This window comes from Loxodonta africana, chromosome 14 (assembly GCF_030014295.1).
Source record: "Loxodonta africana isolate mLoxAfr1 chromosome 14, mLoxAfr1.hap2, whole genome shotgun sequence".
Classification (NCBI taxonomy): Eukaryota; Metazoa; Chordata; class Mammalia; order Proboscidea; family Elephantidae; genus Loxodonta; species Loxodonta africana.
In genome coordinates this window covers 23,031,103-23,046,048 of record NC_087355.1, presented here as the reverse complement: position 1 = coordinate 23,046,048, position 14,946 = coordinate 23,031,103, and positions in this window count along the sequence as shown.

Sequence of the window (14,946 nt, the reverse complement as noted above, 5' to 3'; positions counted from 1 at the left end):
AATATTTTCTGTAGAATGCAACTCGATACAGGGTCCAAAATTAAAGAAAAAAGAGGGGAAAATGGGACAACGTACCTCACAGATGACTGGAACATTCTAAATCGTCTAGTCTCAGAATGCTTGACATTGGAAATTAGAAACTTATGAAGGATTTGTAGCTGTTCTTAGGAAATAGTGAATTTAAAATACATATATATTCACAGTTGTATTACCCTTGAAATATATGTAAAGGGAATAACCTGATCCTGTGACAGCTTTGTCATTTCAGGATTATAATAAAAGAAACTTCAAGTTTAATCAAAACACTGAATAATACAATGATTTAAAAAAAACAGTTATGCCATATTCCAATGAGTGTATTTTCAAAATCACAGCTAATACCCAGTCTTCAAGGGCACTCTTTCACTCATTTGTTCATTCATTCATCCAGTCAGTCCGTCCATCATCACATAATACTTTTAGCTTCTACTACAGGCCAGACTTCATGCTGGATATAAATAATATAATAGTGGGCATGTTGAACATGGGTCCAGTGCCTGGAGCTTATATTCTGATAAGGGAGAAAACAACCAAACAACCATAAAAACAAACAGGAAAACAAGTAAACAAACAAACAAAGATGGGTGTAATGGGTGCCCTGAAGGAATTAAACTCTTTTTTGAGAAAGAGACCAAGAGAGGAAGAGTTATTTTTGGTAGGGTAGTCAGGGACCTCTCTGAGAGGCATTTAAGCTAAAACTGGAAGTGGGGAAGAGGAGATGGGAATCATTCCAGAGAGAAAAAATGAGAGGTGGGGCTGAGGAGAAGTCAGGCATGGACAACTCTTCAAATAGTTTGGCTGTGAAAGGGAGCAGTACTGTGGCAATATTGTTGTTTTTAGGTGCCATGAAGTTGGTTCCGACTCAGCGACACAATGTACAACAGAATGAAACACTGCGAGGTCCTGTGCCATTCTGACAATCGTTATTATGCTTGGACCCATTGTTGCAGCCACTGTATCAATCCTTCTCATTTAGGGACTTCCTCTTTTTCATTGACCTTCTACTTGACCAAGTATGATATTCTTCTCCAGGGACTGATCCCTTCTGATAACACATTCAAAGCATGTGAGACATAGTCCTGCCATCCTTGCTTCTAAAGAGCATTCTGGCTGTACCTCTTCCAAGACAGATTTATTTGTTCTTTTGACAGTCCATGGTATATTCAATATTCTTCACCAGTAGCGTAATTCAAAGCCATCAATTCTTCTTCGGTCTTCCTTATTCATTGTCCAGCTTTCACATGCATATGAGGCGATTGAAAACACCATGGCTTGGGTCAGGCACGCCTTAGTCTTAGAGGTGACATCTTTGCTTTTTAACACTTTAAAGAGGTCTTTTGCAGCAGATTTGCACAATGTGATATGTTGTTCTTGACTGCTGCTTCTGCGAGTATTCATTGTGGATTCAAGTAAAATGAAATCCTTGACAACTTCAATGTTTTCTTCATTTATCATGATGCTGCTTATTTGTCCAGTTGTGAGGATTTTTATTTTCTTTATGTTGAGACGTGGAAGTGTAATCCATACTGACGGCTGTGGTCTTCGATCTTCGTCAGTAAGTGCTTCAAGTCCTCTTTCAGCAGGCAAGTTTGTATCATCTACATAATGCAGGTTGTTAAAGAATCTTCCTCCAATCCTGATGCTGTGCTCTTCATATAGTCCAGCTTCTCGGATTATTTGCTCAGCATACAGATTGAATAAGGATGGTGGAAGGATACAACACTGACACACACCTTGTGGCAGTAGCTGGAGGGAAATGTGAAGTCAGAATGTTTGTTTGCTTGCTTGTTTGTAGAAGGGAGGTACTAATGCATGTAAGCATGCTGATGGAATGATCCTTTTTATGGGTTGATTTGTGTCCCGCAAAAGATATGTTGAAGCCCTACCTTTGTACCTGTGAATGTGACTTTATTTGGAAATAGGATCTTTGCAGGTGTACTTAGTTAACATGGGTCATATTGGATTGAGTAGACCTTATCACCCTATTCTCTTTATGACTGGTATCCTTATAACAAGAGGAGAAGAGATGCAGGGACAGACACATGCAGAAGGAAGATGGCCATATGAAGATGAGGCTAAAATTGTAGTCATGGTGCCACAAGCCAAGGAATGCCTGGGACCACCAGAAGCTAGAAGAGGCAAGGAAAAATTCCTCCCCTAGAGCTCTCAAAGAGAGAGAGCATGAGCCTGTCAGAGAGCTGAGTTTGCAAGGCAACCAGGAGAACTGAATTCCAAAGAGTGACAACTTCTCCAGGGAGAGACGGGGCATCTTTGGCAGAACATAGGAGGAAGAAAAAGCTGCCATAAAAGAAGTTATGAAGAAACCAAGTAAATTTTTAATGAACTTTTAAAGCAGAGCAGAAGTATGGTCCAGAATGGCAGTTTAGAATCCCAGGAAACCACGACACACAAGGTGAGTCTGCAGCTTCCCACAAGATCTTTTCCACGGACCCCCACTGGATGCTCACAAGATTGGCAGCATAGAACAAGACTGGAAGGGACCACCTCAGTGGCTGTCTTATTAGTTATCTATTGCAGAGTAACAAACTCTAAAAGATAGCACCTTATAAGAGCAAATATTATCTCATGGTTGTTGTGAGTCAGGAATGTGGGCATGACTTAGCTGGGTCCTCTGGCTCAAGGTCTCTCGCTGGCTGCAGTCAGAGTATCAGCTGAAACTATAGTCATGTCAAGGCTTGGCTGGGAAAGGATCCACTTTTCAGGCTCACTCATGTGGTTGGACTGAGGACTCCAGTTCCTTGTTGGTTGTTGACTGGAGGCTGTCTGCATTTCCTTGTCATCTGAACTTCCCCATATGGCTTGAAGTTGGTTTCTTCTTCCCCTATTTTGCCTATTCTCTTCAACCATCAGCAATTCTTTTTATCCTACTGGAATGATGTTTTAACCTTGGTATGTACATGGAAAGTGTGCTATCTCAATTATAAGAGATCAATGGTTGTTACAATTACTGTGAGAAGCAGCAAAAAAATGATCTTCAGGACTCAACAGGAAAGCAGTGAGATAACCCTTCCACGTGCTAAAATGATCTGGGCCCCATTAATGGCAAGCGTTAGGCAGAGACATGGAGCTGGGTACTTCCTTTGGGGTGTGGGAGGGTTGGGCACAGTTGTGGGATTTGAACCACTACCAGCCATATTTTTGCCTTGGAGTTAAATTCCCAAATAACTGGAAACAGGTCTAAAGCAAATATAGAGAAAAATCACCATTTTATACACAGCTATTAAAAGAGTGCCCATTGCCATTGAGTTGATTCTGACTTGTAGTGGCCCTATAACACAGAGTAGAGCTGCCCTCATAGGGTTTCCAAGGAGCAGCTGGTGGATTCGAACCACTGACATTTTGGTTAGCAGTCGAGCTCTTAACCATTGCACCACCAGGGCTCCATTATAAAAGCCGGCAACAAAAATGTAGCTCAAGCACAACAGATAGGTGTTTGATCTTATTCATTTATTCAGTGATTGAGGAAGTTTTAACTGAGCTTCAGAAATCCGGGTTTGGTATATAACAGCTTGCATAATAGAATGCAGGGCAGAGCTGAACTGGAGCACAAGTACATAGTTTCAAAACCACAGTCCCTTAAGGAAAAAAAAAGTGACAACAGAAAAAAAAAAAAAAAGATTTTCCCTGGGGAAGCATTACTAAATTAGATATGAAAAGTAACAACTTAAACTACATAACCTCTAAGAGACTTTCTAGCTCTACAATTCTTTGAGAATATATAATATATAATATATAACATATAATATATAACATATAATATATAACATATAATATATATAAGATTTAAGATGGGAAATATTTGCTTAGGCCTAGAAAGCATACTAATGTATATAGTTTTCCACTGTTCCTTTCATTTTTGTCCCATATGTTTTAGAGTTTAGTTACCTAAATGAGATTTGGTTAAATGAAAATGGATTTTTTGTACTGGAGAGTATGATTACATAAAGGGAAAAGTATCTCTAAGGTTTTAATTAAAAACAAACAAAAACCTTACAATAAAATTAGAAAGAATTTAAAAAGGAACTCAGATACTTGCAAGCAAATGTTCATTGTAGTATTATAATAGCCAAAAGGTAGAAACAACCTATGTCCACCAAAGTATGAATGGATAAACAAAATATGGAATAGATATACGTACACACACACACACACATACACACATATGGAATAGTATTTAGCCATAAAAAAGAATGAAGTTCTGATACTTGCTACAATGTGGATGAAACTTGAAAACATTATGCTAAGTGAGATAAGCCAGGCACAGAAGGCTAGGTAATGTATGGGTCCACATATATCAAATACCTAGACTAGGCAAATGTGTAGAGACGGAAAGTAAATTAGAGGTTACCAGGAAATGGGGAGAAGGGAAATGGTGAGGTATTGCTGAATGGGCACATAGTTTCCGATTGGAGGGATGAAAAATTTTCAAAATAGTGGTGATGGTTACACAACATTGTGAATGAAATTAATGCGATCGAAGTGTACACTTAAAAGTAGTTAAAACAGAAAAACAAACCTACAAAAAAAAAAAAAAAGAAATCAAACGACATAGTGCACTGGGCAAATCTGCTGCAAAACCCCTCTTTAAAGTATTAAAAAACAAAGATGTCACTTTGAGGACTAAGGTGTGCCTGACCCAAACCACGGTATTTTCAATCAAGTCAGAATTGGCTTGACAGCAACGGGTTTTTTTTTTTGTTTGTTTCATAGGCATAGGGAAGACCGAAGAAGAATTGACACCTTTGAATTATGGTGTTGGTGAAAAATACTGAATATACCATGGACTGCCAGAAGAACGAACAAATCCGTCTTGGAAGAAGTACAACCAGAATGCTTCTTGGAAGCAAGCATGGTGAGACTATGTCTCACATACTTTGGACATGTTATCAGGAGGGACCAGTCTCTGGAGAAGTACATGATGCTTGGTAGAGTAGAGGGTCAGCAAAAATGAGGAAGATCCTCAATGAGATGGATTGACACAGTGGCTGTAACAATGGGTTCAAACATAGCAACAATTGTGAGAATGGCGCAGGATCAGGCAGTGTTTTATTCTACCATTGGGTCGCTGTGAGTCAGAATAGACTTGATGGCACCTAACAACAGCAACAAGCCTGGGCTTACAAGAAATGTTTTTGTTGTTGTAACTAACTACAGAATTATTTTTACAAAAAGAATAAATTTCTGCTCAGACACTGCACAAAAATTTCATAGACAGTCATTTTGGTGTCACCCTTCTGTCAGTGTTACCCAATGTGGTCCACATGTCCGAGCCCCCCCACCCCCCACCCAGTGACTCCACTGGTGGAAGTAGAACTTGTAAGTGACGAACTTGAATATCTGGCTGAGGAGATTTCTAAGGAAGATCTTAAAAGTGCCATGTGGTTTCTCCTTGCCACTTACCGTAAAATGCAGAAGGAAAGAGATGGACTTAAAAATGAACTGTGTGGAATGAAAACAAAACTTAAAGATTTGGAAAATTCTGTTGCACAAACTAATGATATGTGTCCCAGAATGTTCATCAAGGTCATAGCTACATGATCTCCTGTTAAAGAGATTAAGCCTGTGACTGATGGATCTAGCTGACTATCATAGCAGAAAATCCATCAGCTTATACTGAAGAGGACAGACAGAGAAAGAATGAAAGAAAAGAGTGCTATTTACCCCTTGGAATTCTACAGGCAGGAAACAGGCCAAAGGAGTTACATCTGTTGTCCTCCAAGAAAAGAAAAGCATCATCCCTGGAGCAGCTCAGAGATCAGCAGAGCTTTTGGAAGGAGCACAGGAAACAAGGCCTTCTAGGTATCAAAGAGTAGAGCCACTGTCTTCTGCATCTCAAAGGGTGAGGCCAGAGCCTCCTAGGTTTCAAAGAGTCAGATCTTTGCCAGTTTGGTTCCATAGCGTAAAGCTGCTGCTGAGGTGTGCCACGGGGATGGGGCTGCAACTCAAAGCTGAGGAGGCAGGGCTGCCATGCCCAAGGGGCAGAAAAATGGGACCTGCTGGGGCCAAAGGAGTGGAGTCATCACTCAGATGGACTAGGAGTAGCGTTGCTCTCCCATTGGGCCTGGAAGGCAGAGCTGAAACCCAGGGCTGAAGGGCCGCCACCCAGAATTCAGAGAATGGTGCCAAAACCCAGATTCTGGAGGGCAGGGCCATTGCCCAGATGGTCCCAAAGAACAGGATTATTTTCAAGCCTTAAGAGCTAAGGTAAATTGTTCTGCTGGGTTTGGGACTTGTTTGGTGCCCTTTGGAGTCCTGGTGGCATAGTGGTTAAGAACTTGGCTACTAACCAAAAGGTTGACAATTCAAATCCACCAGCCACTCCTTGGAGACCTACTGGGCAGTTCTACTGTGTCCTATAAGGTTGCTATGAGTTGGAGTCGACTCAACCGAAACAGGTTTTTTTTTGTTTGTTTGTGTGTTTTCGTGCCCTTTATCCCTTCTTTCTCTTCAATTTTTCCCATTTGTAATGGAAGTGTCTACCTTGTGCCTGGCCCACCATTGCACTTTGGAAGCATGTAACTTGTATTTTATATTTCACAGGTTCATAGATGAAGAGGAATTTTGCCCCAGGATGGAACATGCCCAATGTCTCACCCATATTTCATTTAGATGATTCAGAAGATGAGACTTTGAACTTGGAGTTGCTTTAAGACTTTGGGGATGATGTGATGGGGTGAATGTGTTTTGTGTGTGGCAAAGACATGAATTTTGGGGGGCCAAAGGGTGGAATGTTATGGATTGAATTGTGTTCTCCAAAAATATGTGTTGTAAATTCTAACCTCTATGCCCGTGGTCATAATTCTGTTTAGGAATGAGCTGTCTTTGTTATGTTAATGAAGAAGGATTAGTGTAGCCTGTGTCCTGAGTCAATCTCTTTTGAGATATAAAACAGATTAAACAAGCAAGGAAGTAAGCAGAGATGGGGAGAGACACATGCCAAGCCACATGAAGATTGCCCAGGAGCAGAAGCTCAGACGAGACAAGGGCCTCCCTTCAGAGTCAACAGAGAGAGAAAGTCTTCCCCAGAGTAGACGCCCTGAATTCAGAATTCTAGTCTCTCAAACTGTGAGAAAGAAATTTCTGTTTGTTAAATTCACCTATTTGTGGTATTTTTGTTATGGCAGCACTAGATAACTAAGACAAGGGTAAAATAATATTAAGTGTATTTTCACCTAGGAACAGAAGTTCCAAATGAAAACTGATAGATGGTGAAAAGAGAAATCCACAATTAGCTTGGTGCCTTCACAATTGCTCTCTCAGCAAATAATAGAAAAAGAGATTTTTAAAAAATCATCAAATATGTGGAAAACTTGAGCATCACTCCTAACCACCTAATTGTCATTTCTAGACTGCTTTACCCCACAGCAAAAAAAAACGTTTTCTTTTAAAATGCACTTGGAACATTTACTAAATTTCTGGGCCATAAAAAAAATCTCAGGAAATTAAAATGATTGGACCCATACAAAGTGTGTGTTTTCATTACAATGAAATTAAATTAGAACTTAATAACAGAAAGATAACACTTCTAAATAACCCATAAATAAAAGAAGAAACACAAGGGTAATTAGAAAATTAGTTTGAACTGAATACAACTGAAAGCAGATCCTATCAAAATTTGTGGAATGCAGCTAAAGCAGCCCTTCGAGAGGACTTTATGGCATCAAATGTTTATACTAGAAAATAAGAAACGTCTTAAAGGAATGATTTCAGCATCCTGCTTAATAACTAGAAAAAGAAGGGACAATTAAACCCAAAGTGAGAAGAAGTAAGGATGTAAGGCTAGAGCAGAAATCAATAAAATAGTAAAACAGCAGAGAAAAAGTGATGAAATAAAAAGCTGATTAAGGTTAATTAGTTTGATAAACTTCTGGTCAAACTGATCAAGAAGGAAAAGAATCCAAAGACATTCAAGGATAACAAGTATATATAATGAACAGTTTTACGACATCTTACATTTATTTAAACAGATTTGGGTCATGTGCTTCCCCTCTCCACTGAACAAGTGATGACTAAGAAGACAGATACTACCAGGACTGGCTTGAGTCAATCCTGGTACACCCAGGACTAGGGTAGGGGTATACTCACCTTAAGATCAAGAGCTCTCCAAGAGACAAAAGGTCCAGAGACACTAGAAACTCCATCAGCCTGAAACCAGAAGAGCTAGATGGTGCTCAGCTACCACCAATGACCAACCTGACAAGGAACACAACAGAAAATCCTGAATGGAGCAGGAGAAAAATGTGTGGAGCAGAACTCAAATTCATGTAAAAAGACCAGACTTAATTACGTAAGAGACTCTGGAGGAACCCCTGAAACTATGGCCCCTGGAAGCTCTATTAAATCAGAACTGAAACTATTCCCAAAGCCCACTCTTCAGACAAAGACTAGACTGGACTATAAAACAAAAAATCATACTGATGAGAAGTGTGCTTCTTAGTTCAATCAAATACACAAGACCAGATAGGCAGCCTCTGTTTGGAGGTAAGATGTAAAGGCAGGAAGGGACAAGAACTGGTTGAATGAACACAAGAAACCAAGGGTGGAAAAGGGAAGTGTGCTGTCGCATTGTAGGGACTGCAACTAATATCACATAACAATATCTGTATAAATTTTTGTATGAGAAATTAACTTGAGCTGTAAACTTTCACCTAAAGCACAACTAAAAAAAAAATGAATATAAAGATCAAGGGATCTCTTTGGGGGTCTCTGTTATCAAGAGGAGTGCCATAACTGTGGATCTGCCATACCTGTCCACCAGTACTCTTCCTTTGAAGCCCAATTGAGCTGTTAGCTTCTCTATTAAGACCCTGGGCTGCACAAATAATTAAGCCCTCAACTACTAGCAAAAGATTGTCAGTTTGAACCCATCCAGAAGTACCTAGGGAAACAAACCTGGTAATTTTCTTCTGAAAAGTGACAATCTGTGGGAAAACCCTATGGGACACTTCTATTCTGCACACATGCTGATAGCCATAAGTCAGGATAGACTTGGTGTCATGGACTGAATTGTGTCCCTTAAAAATATGTGTCAACTTGGCTAGGCCATGATTCCCAGTATTGTGTGATTGTCCAGCATTTTGTCATCTGATGTAATTTTCCTATGGGTAGTAAATCTTATCACTATAATGTTAATGAGATGGATTAGCGGCAGTTAAGTTGATGAGATCTACAGGATTAGATTGTGTCCTAAGCGAATCTCTTTTGAGATATAAAAGAGAGAAGTGAACAGAGAGACAGGAAGAGCTCACATCACCAAGAAAGCAGTGCCAGGGGCAGAGTGGACCTGAGGTTCCTGTGTGGAGAAGCTTCCAGACCAGGGCAAGACTGATGACAAGGACCTTCTTCCAGAGCTGACAGAGAGAAAAACTTCCACTGGAGATGATGCCCTGAATTTGCACTCGTAGCCTACTAGCCTATGAGAGAATAAATTTCTCTTTGCTAAAGCCATCCACTTGTGGTATTTTCTGTTACAGCAGCACTAGATAGCTAAAACACTTGGCCCCAGCTAACACCAACATCTTGCCTCAAGCAGAGTAAGCTATTTTGCCCTCTATACTCCAGAAGAACTTGGACTTTTAATTCAGTGGCATCACTCAAGGTAGTTTCACTGTGATACTTGTCCTCGTGCTTGCTTGTCCTCCCTGGACTGCAAGCTTTTCAAGAGCAAAAACTGTCTCTAAATTGTATTTGCATTCCCAAGGCTTAGAATCATGCCTAGCATAGAAAGTTTCCAACAAATGTGTTAATGAATAGAAAGCTGGATTTACAATCCTAGGAACAAAAAAGCCTAGATTATTTTCAATAACCTAAAAATAATAGCTAACATTTACATAGCAGTGACTATGTGCCAGATACTGTCCTAAGGACTTTAAATCTTAAAATAATCCTGTGAGGTACTTTTATAGCCCCCATTTTACAAATGAGAAGCCTGGGATACAGGGAGTTTAGGTGACTTGCCCAAGGTCACACATTTAGCAAGCAATGGAGCTAATCTAGCTCAGGAGCTCATGCGCTTAATCACTGTGGTGTGATCTGCAGAAAGCTATTTAACTTCTCTGAGCTTTAGTTTTTATTCATAGTATATGTCTCGCTGTGAAGAAGCAGGATGAATCCACTAGGATCATTTAGACAGCCAGAAACCCTTACCTGCAGAAATACGGGATATCATAAAACCACAGACTTTTATAGTTATGTATTCCAACTTCTAACCTATGCAGTCAATCAGCCAACCAACTAACCAGCAAATATTTATTGAGTGCTTATCAAGTACGGGACACTGAGAATACAGTGGTGAGAAAAAAAGGGGCTAGTGGAAGAAATCCCCCACACATCTGTCAGTTTGTTGTACTGTGGGGACTCGTGTGTTGCTGGGATGCGGGAAGCTATGCCACTGGTATTCAAATACCAGCAGGGTCACCCATGGCAGACAAGTTTCACCTGAGCTTCCAGACTAAGACTGGGAAGAAGGACCTGGTGGTTGACTTCTAAAAAGAATTAGCCAGTGAAAACCTACGAATAGCAACAGAACATTGTCTGATACAGTGCCAGAAGATGAGTCCCTCGGGTTGGGAGGCACTCAAAAGACGACTAGGGAAGAGCTGCCTCCTCAAAGTAGAGTCGACTTTAATGACGTGGATGGAGTCAAGCTTTCAGGACCTTCGTTTGCTGATGTTGCACTACTCAAAATGAGATGAAACAGCTGCAGACATCTATTAATAATTGAAACATGGAATGTGTGAGGTATGAATCTAGGAAAATTATAAATTGTCAAGAATGAAATGGAATGCATAAACCTCAATATCCTAGGCATTAGTGAGCTGAAATGGACTGGTACTGGCCATTTTGAATCAGACAATCATATGGTCTACTATGTCTGGAATGACAAATTGAAGAGAAATGGGTTGCATTCATCCTCAAAGAGAACATTTCGAGATCTATCCTGAGGTACAAACTGTCAGTGATAGGATAATATCCATATGCCTACAAGGATGACCAGTTAATACAACTATTATTCAAATTTATGCACCAACCACTAAGGCCACAGATGAAGAAATTGAAGATTTTTATCAGCTTCTGCAGTCTGAAATTGATCGAACTTGCAATCAGGATGCATTGATAATTACTGGTGATTGGAATTCAATCAAACAAAGAAGAAGGATTGATGGTTGGAAAATACGGCCTTGGCGGTAGAAATGATGCAGGAGATCACATGACAGAATTTTGCAAGACCAATGACTTCACTGCAAATACCTTTTTTCACCAATATATACAGCGACTATACGTGTGGACCTCCCCAGATGGAATACACAGGAATCAAGTCAACTACATCTGTGGAAAGAAACGATGGAAAAGCTCAATATCATCCATCCCAACAAGGCCAGGGTCCAACTGGGGAGCAGACCATCAATTGCTCATATGCATGTTCAACTTGAAGCTGAAGAAAATCAGAACAAGTCCACAAGAGTAAAAGTACAATCTTCAGTATATTCCACCTGAATTTAGAGGCCATCTCAAGAACAGATTTGACACACTGAACACTAATAACTAAGACCAGATGAACTGTAGTGACATCAAGCAGATCATAGATGAAGAAAACAAGAGGTCATTAAAAGGACAGGGAAGAAAGAAAAGACCAAAATGGATGTCAGAAGAGACTCTGAAACTTGCTATTGAAGGTCAGTAGCTAAAGTAAATGAAAGAAATGATGAAGTAAAAGAGCTGAACAGAGGATTTCAAAAGGCAGCTCCAAAAGACAAGGTAAAGTATTATAACGACATGTTCAAGGCCCGCAGCTGGAAAAGCAAAAGGGAAGAAAGCGTTTCTCAAGCATCTCAGCATTTCTCAAGCTGAAAGAACTGAAGAAAAAATGCAATCTTTGAGTTGCCATGCTGAAGTATTCTGTGGGAAAAATATTACATGACACAGGAAGCATCAAAAGAGTACCTTCCAACCTGAGAAAGAATACACAGAGTCACTGTACCAAAAAGAATTGGTCAATGTTCAACCATTTCAGGAGGTAGCATGTGATCAGGAACCATGGTACTGAAGGAAGAAGTCCAAGCTGCCCTGAACACATTGGCGAAAACAAGGCTTCAGGAATTGACAGAATACCAGTTGAGATGTTTCAACAAATGGATGCAGTGCTGGAACTGTTCACTCATCTATGCCAAGAATTTGGAAAACAGCTACCTGTCCAGCTGACTGAAAGAGATCCATAATTATGCCTATTCCCAAGAGAGGTGATCCAACCGAATATGGAAATTATCAAACAATATCATTACTATCACACTCAAGTAAAAATTTGCTGAAGATCATTCAAAAATTGTTGCAGCAGTACATCGACATGGAACTGCCAGAAATTCAAGCCGGATTCAAAAGAGGAAGTGGAGCCAGGGATATCACTGCTGATGTCAGATAGATCATGGCTGAAAGCAGAGACTACCAGGAAGATGTTTACCTGTGTTTTATTGACTGTGCAAAGGCTTTCGGCTGTGTGGATCATAACGAAATTTTGGATACCGTTGTGAAGAATGGGAATTCCAGAACACTTAGTTATGCTCATGAGGAACCTGTACATAGACCAAGAGGCAGTCATTTGAACAGAACAAGGGGATAGTGCATGGTTTAAAGACAGGAAAGGTGTGCATCAGGGTTGTATCTGATCACCATACATTTTCAATCTGTATGCTGAGCAAATAATTTGAGTTGCTGAACTATATGAAGAAGAATGGGACATCAGGATTGGAGGAAGACTCATTAACAATCTGCGTTATGCAGATGACACAACCTTACTTGCTGAAAGTGAAAAAGACTTGAAGCACTTACTCATGAAGATCAAAGACCACAGCCTTCAGTATGGATTATACCTCAGCATAAAGAAAACAAAAATCCTCACAACTGGACCAATGAGCAACATCATGATAAATGGAGAAAAGATTGGAGTTTTCAAGGATTTCATTTTACTTGGATCCACAGTGAACACCCATGGAAGCAGCAGTCAAGAAATCAAATAACGCATTCCATTGGGCAAATCTACTGCAAGAGACCTCTTTAAAGTGTTAAAAAGCGAAGATGTCACCTTGAAGGCTAAGGTGCGCCAGACCCAAGCCATGGTGTTTTTAATTGCGTCCTATGCATTCGAAAGCTGGGCAATGAATAAAGAAGACTGAAGAAGAATCAATGCCTTTGAATTATGAGATTATGGTGTTGTCAAAGAATATTGAATATACCATGGACTGCCAAAAGAGTGAACAAATCTGTCTTGGAAGAAGTACAGTCAGGATGCTCCTTAGAAGCAAGGACGGTGAGACTACCTCTCACATACTTTGGACATGTTATCAGGAGGAATCAATCACTGAAGGACATCATTCTTGATAAAGTAAAGGGTCAGCAAAAAAAGAGGAAGACCCTCAATAAGATGGATTGACACAGTGGCTGCAACAACGGGCTCAAGCATAACAATGATTTTGAGGATAGCGGCAGCACCGGGCAGTGTTTCCTTCTGTTGTAGTTAGGGTCGCCATGAGTAGAAACCAATTCAACAGCACCTAACAACAACGACGACAACAGTGGGAAAAAAATGGATACTTAATAGATTAGTTTACAAATATATAATTAAAAACTATGACAATAGTTGGAAAGAAAAATTCGTAATGCATTGAGAATGTAATAAAAAAAAATAGGAGTAACTAATTTAGATGGAATTATTTATGAACTACTAGGTCAATCATGATGAAATACATGTAACAGCACAAAACTGAAAGCAAATATTGAATAATTAATTAATGATTTGCCAACATTACATTGTTAACTGCAAGATCAGGGAAGTTAAATTCAAAGAACCACCAAAATCGAAAACCAAATCCGTTGCTTTCAAGTTGATTCTGACTCATAGTGACCCTATAGCACAGAGTAGAACTACCCCATAGGGTTTCCAAGGAGCAGGTGGTGGATTTGAACTGCTGACCTTTTGGATGGCACCAACGCTTTTAACCACTGTGCCACCAGGGCTTCCAAAGAACCACAGGGAATTTAATTCACAAAGTTGCTTACATTGAGGCTTTGGGATAATATTTCTCTTGTTTTCTGAGATAGCTTGAATGATTCCAATAACTCCAATTTATTCTGCCCCTCAAATATTCTTGAATTCATCCACTTTTTATCTTCCCTGCCCACATTCTAGTTTCTGATTCATCACTTCCTTTCTGGACTCCTTATTACAAATACCCTCTCATTATCATATCAAAATTTGATCATATAACTTCTCTGCCCAAAATCCCTTTATTGGCATCCCTGTCCCCCCAGCCCTGCCACCCATTTTTTTTTTAAAGATAAAGCCCCAGGTCCTTCACATAACTTGCTAGCTCCTGCTTGACCCGGTCCCTGACAACTGCTCCAGTATCTTGATCATCCTTCACTCACATGCTCATTGAGCCTATTTAACTTCCTCAAAAAAAAAAAAAAAAAAAAAAATTTTCTTTTTTTTTAATTCCATGCACTGTGTTCTACCTCAGTTTTGAATTTGCTATTCCTTGTTTCCAGACCATTCTCCACCACAGGTTCTCTAACCCCTATTGTCCTTGTTGTTATTTGTTGTTAGGTGCCATCAAGTCGGTTCCAGCTCAGCAACCCTATGCACAACAGAACAAAATACTGCCCAGTCTTGAGCCATCCTTACAATCGTTGTTATGCTTGAGCTCATTGTTGCAGCCACTGTGTCGATCCATCTCGTTGAGAATCTTCCTTTTTTCCGCTGACCTTGTACTCTGCCAAGCATGATGTCCTTCTCCAGGGACTCATTCCTCCGGACAACATGTCCAAAGTATGTAAGATGCAGTCTTACCATCCTTGCCTCTAAGAAGCATTCTGGCCGCACTTCTTCCAAGA